Source organism: Chanodichthys erythropterus, chromosome 16, assembly GCF_024489055.1.
Source record: "Chanodichthys erythropterus isolate Z2021 chromosome 16, ASM2448905v1, whole genome shotgun sequence".
NCBI classification, from domain to species: Eukaryota; Metazoa; Chordata; class Actinopteri; order Cypriniformes; family Xenocyprididae; genus Chanodichthys; species Chanodichthys erythropterus.
Genome location: NC_090236.1, coordinates 3,065,466 through 3,071,438, shown reverse-complemented (window position 1 = coordinate 3,071,438; position 5,973 = coordinate 3,065,466).

Sequence of the window (5,973 nt, the reverse complement as noted above, 5' to 3'; positions counted from 1 at the left end):
ACACTGCTTCATGAAGCTTTACGAATATTTTGTTTCGAATCAGTGGTTCGGAGCGTGTATCAAACTTTGGCAGTTTGAGATCGTTTGATACATGCTCCGAACCTCTGATTCGAAACAAAAGATTCGTAAAGCTTCGTGAAGCCGTGATGAGAGCTAGATATTGTTGAATAAAGCCCTTATTTTGTGGTTTTGGTGCACAAAATGTCTTCTCGTCACATCATAAAATTAAGGTTGAACCACTGTAGTCAAATTTATGGTTTTAAATATATTTTTAGTACCTTTCTGGCCATTTAGTTAACTTGCTCTCAATGCAGGCCTCACAAGCCATCTGTAGCCCGTCTGTAGAAGAGCTTCCTTCTCCTGCAACATAAACAACCACAAATTAAAGAACTGCTAACCCTGACCTTGACCTTTAAATTCTCTGGAGCACAACAAAGAACATGTTTTGAAAGAAAGTGTACTGTTCTTACCTTCAGTTTGGCTTCCAGGACTCGTTCATTGTCTCTCCTCATTCTCTCTTGCTCTCCCTCCATCTGACGAAGGATCTGATTCACATGTTCATCATGGGTTCTCTGCATGTCTTTATACAACTGCTCCTGTATCCGGTTCTGTTCCTTTAGGCGTCTTTGCTGCTGCTTTAAAATCTCATTCTTTAATTTCTGCACTGTATAGAGAAAGAGAGAAATTATATAATAAACTCATTCTGGCATAACAGCTGCACTACCTATACCTACATACAACTCCAGCATGATGTATGCAGGTGCACATGTATGCAACTTGTTAATTGAAAAAAAGCTTAAGTGAAATGAAACAGATATTGGATGAAACAAAGCTTAAAAGAAGAAGAAAATGTTGCCCTGCAACTAACAAATAAAATAAGTTTAAGTTAAAGTATTACAATTTCTTAAACTGAAGTAAAATTAATATAAAAATATAAAGACTAAAACCACATAAAATTGCTAAAACAAAATAAAACTTTAAATATACAAATAAAAACAGTTTCAAAATATTAATACATACTATACTACTAAATAAATATTAAAATAACAACTTGAGTGCTATTTTCCAAATCTTCTAAACCCATATGACACTTTTGTTTGATATTTTCATTGAATAGCTGAAAAATTGGTCCGTTCCTCAAGCAAAGTTATCCTATGTCTATGTCTTATATAGCACTTGAGATTTATGGACAACATTTATTGTGGGGATTTTTTTTTTTTACATTTTTAAAAATTTGATAAAAAAGATATCAAATTTCAGTTCCTGATAATGTTAAAGGGTTAGTTCATTCAAAAATGAAAATTATCCCATAATTTACTTACCCTCAGCCTATCTTAGGTGTATATAACTTTCTTCTTTCAGTCAAACACAATCTGAGTTATATTAAAAAAAAAATATTCTGGTTCTTCTGAGCTTTATAATGGGAATGAATGATACCAAAGATTTTGAAGCCCAAAAAAAACACATACATCCATCATAAAAGTAATCCATATGGCACGTTCATGAGAAAGTCGACTTCCGGTGGAAGGGTGACCTCTGACCCGATGTATTACATAGTGTCTCTTTATATCGAAATCCTCTGACATTTTTCATTAAAGGTGCCATCAAACGTTTTTTTTACAAGATGTAACATAAGTCTAAGGTGTCCCCTGAATGTGTCTGTGAAGTTTCAGCTCAAAATACCCCATAGATTTTTTTTATTAATTTTTTTAACTGCCTATTTTGGGGCATCATTAAATATGAGCCGATTTATGCTGCGCGGCCCCTTTAATTCTCGTGCTCTCCGCCCACGGAGCTCACGCTGGCTTTAAAGAGCGTAAACAAAGCTTACACAGCTAATATAACCCTCAAAATGGATCTTTACAAAGTGTTCGTCATGCAGTATGTCTAATCACGTAAGTACAGTGTTTATTTGGATGTTTACCTTTGTTTCTGAATGAGTTTGAGGCTATGCTTCGCGGCTAATGGATAATGCTACACTGTTGGAGAGATTTATAAAGAATGAAGTTGTGTTTATGCATTATACTGACTGCAAGTGTTTAAAAAATTTAAAATAACGACGGCTCTCTTGTCTCCGTGAATACAGTAAGAAACGATGGTAACTTTAACCACATTTAACAGTACATTAGCAACATGCTAACAAAACATTCAGAAAGAAATTTACAAATATCACTAAAAATATCATGATATCATGGATCATGTCAGTTATTATTGCTCCACATAACACATTATCAATTTATATTTTCAGATCCGTTAAAGGATTGTTCATCTGCATAAATTCAGCCGGAACCGGGAACACTTCCTATAACACCAGATGTACTCGTTACATCCGAATAAGAATGGCATCTATGCTAATATTAGTCTCTCTGTTTATCCCGAGGTTTACCGTAGTCAACCGGATCTGGGCCGTGTCCAGGTGAGAACAAGGACCTGCGCCTTGACACGACCACAACACAGCCCTGAAATATCAGCAGAGATTGAGTCAACTAGATCATCCACTGTGAAGACATCATCAACATGACAGCCAGTGGCACAGTTCCTCAACAACAGTCCATACCGGCGTGATTAATGTTGCGATCCCGTCGGACTTATGATAGCTACCTGAATTGTACAAAAAGCACTGTTCGCCAGAGGAGAACTGGCCCCCGACTGAGCCTGGTTTCTCCCAAGATTTTTTCTTCATTTTAACACCTGTTTGCCACCTGATGTCACCTGTTAAGAGTTTGGGTTCCTTGCCGCTGTTGCCTTTGGCTTGCTAAGTTGGGGACACTTGACATTTGATATTCATCAGTGTTTTGATCTGCCTGCATTGACACCATTTTCTCTAACAGCTGCTGTGCAGCCAAAATTATATACCAGTTATCATTGTAAAGCTGCTTTGACACAATCTGCATTGTAAAAAGCGCTATATAAATAAAAGTGACTTGATGGGCTTTCTAAAAACACTGCCTCATGAAGCTTTGAAGCTTTACAAATCTTTTTTTGGAATCAGTGGTTCAGAGTGCCAAAAATCACATGATTTCATTAAACTACGTTTCGTTACGTCGTAAGTGTTTAATAGCTCATTTGATTTTGGCAGTTTGATGAACCACTTTATTATAAACACCTCGGAAAAAGAAGTCCGGACATCGGGGACCACAATTGTGGGTACGGCCGGCACAAAGAACCATAATTTCTTAATTTCTTCACAATTTCGATTCTCTGCCGACCCATCAGTCAACTGCATGATAGTTCCCGGTAAACTTCTGCGTTCTCTCATAATACACTTATGCGTCAGTTTATTATATACAAACCCGATTCCAAAAAAGTTGGGACACTACAAATTGTGAATAAAAAAGGAATGCAATAATTTACAAATCTCATAAACTTATTCACAATAGAAAATAGATAACATATAAAATGTTGAAAGTGAGACATTTTGAAATGTCATGCCAAATTTTGGATTTCATGAGAGCTACACATTCCAAAAAAGTTGGGACAGGTAGTAAGAGGCCGAAAAAGTTAAATGTACATATAAGGAACAGCTGGAGGACCAATTTGCAACTTATTAGGTCAATTGGCAACATGATTGGGTATTAAAAGAGCCTGTCAGAGTGTCAGTGTCTCTCAGAAGTCAAGATGGGCAGAGGATCACCAATTCCCCCAATGCTGCGGTGAAAAATAGTGGAGCAATATCAGAAAGGAGTTTCTCAGAGAAAAATTGCAGTTTGAAGTTATCATCATCTACAGTGCATAATATCATCCAAAGATTCAGAGAATCTGGAACAATCTCTGCGTAAGGGTCAAGGCCGGAAAACCATACTGGATGCCCGTGATCTTCGGGCCCTTAGACGGCACTGCATCACATACAGGAGTGCTACTGTAATGGAAATTACAACATGGGCTCAGGAACACTTCCAGAAAACATTGTCGGTGAACACAATCCACCATGCCATTCGCCGTTGCCGGCTAAAACTATATAGGCGTTTTCTCTGGGCCACGGCTCATTTAAAATGGACTGTGGCAAAGTGGAAAACTGTTCTGTGGTCAGACGCATCAAAATTTGAAGTTCTTTTTGGAAAACTGGAACGCCATGTTATACTAAAGAGGACAAGGACAACCCAAGTTGTTATCAGCGCTCAGTTCAGAAGCCTGCATCTCTGATGGTATGGGGTTGCATGAGTGCGTGTGGCATGGGCAGCTTACACATCTGGAAAGGCACCATCAATGCTGAAAGGTATATCTAAGTTCTAGAACAACATATGCTCCCGCCCCGTCTCTTTCATGGTAGACCTTGCATTTTCCAACATGACAATGCCAGGCCACATACTGCATCAATTACAACATCATGGCTGCATAGAAGAAGGATCCGGGTACTGAAATGGCCAGCCTGCAGTCCAGGGGTCTCATTTATAAAACGTAGGATCCCTACTAAAAGTGTACATATGCGCAAAAGCTAGATTCTGATTTATAAAACCATGCGTACGCCAGAACCTGCGCACAAATCCCTTTATAAATCCCAGTCAGCGGAAGATAGGGTGGAGATGCCCGTACGCACAGTCTCCACCCCGAAATAATCATATATGGAGCTTACGATGCCTAGTTTTACTATGCATAACCTCATCTGCATATCATTTCCATACACGTTCCCAACCACGCAGGGGCGGATCTACCGGGGTGGCACGGGGTGGCAACTGCCACCCCAAGAAAAAGCTTTGCCACCCCGTCTGCCACCCCAAAATTATCAGAGAATAAAATATAAATGTTAACAGTGTTTCAAGTACTACTGCTTTTCAGCAGCGGGGCTTCAATGTGATAACATAAAAAATACAGCGTATTGCAAAATAATGGCAAGAAAACACATCTTTCAATAAGCTGCATGACGGTTGCACGCGCACGCAGCGTGTCCAATGTAGTCAGCTTCATTAACAAATGACTCTTATGAACCGGTTCTTTGGGAGTCAAAAACACAACGCATCCAAGTTCACTTACGAATTGTTTTCCATTTGTTCGTGAATCGGAAAATTACTGCTTCTCGGCTAACTCAGAAGTCCTCGAATTTTCGTATTTTTTTGCGAGCTGATTCACCGACCGCACGCTCCACTTTCATCAAGGATAAAGTTCTTTTTATCCACAATAACATGAACTTAATAAGAAGATCCCGATCACAGAAACTGTAGGTAAGAATTTAAATGTATTTTAGCTTTTCTCGATCGCTAACACATTATAAGTGATTCAGTTGGCCGAGTTTCCCAAATCTGTAGCCATTTGTTATACTGTATTTTGCAGAACTGAGAATGACTGTCTTGTGTCAGAAGACCAATACACTGCTATAGTTCCTTATATACTGTAATAAAATTTGGCCAAATGTGCAGAGGTTGCTGAATTTAGTTTTACTGTAATTGACAGTAGCCTATACTGTATTGTGGTGCATACCAAGTTCATATATATCTACTGCCAGATCAATTTACAATAGTAAAATAAAAAAAGAAAGAAAAAAATCACTGATGTATTTTACTGTATCTGTAAATTTATTTTTGTATAGTGTAGTAGACATTGAGCTGCAAAATAATTCCTGAATCCCAGTAAGCAGTATTTTTGTTACAATGTTACATTAATTTATCTCTCTAGTGTTCACTGGGCAGTGCAGTAGTCTGTGTATTTGTTAAGTTTTGTGTGTCATCTGAGGCCAAAGTTTGATTTTGTCAGACAAGAATAAGTTATTGACAAAAACATTTTATTTTGACCTGCAAGTTTGAGGTTTGTACAAGCTGGTGCATAGTTTTGAGATTGTGTTTATAGTTGTGAGAAAATGTTGAATTGTTTCATTTCAACTAGATTAAAAGTTTGAAAGACAAATTTTTGCTGGCATGTCATGAAGCCAACTTCAAATCTTGTTTAAAAAACATAAATAGTTTGGTCAGTTAGGCCAGAATATAGATGTTCTGGGTGATTACTAAAGTGTTGCTAGGAGATTCTGGGTGGTTGCTCGGC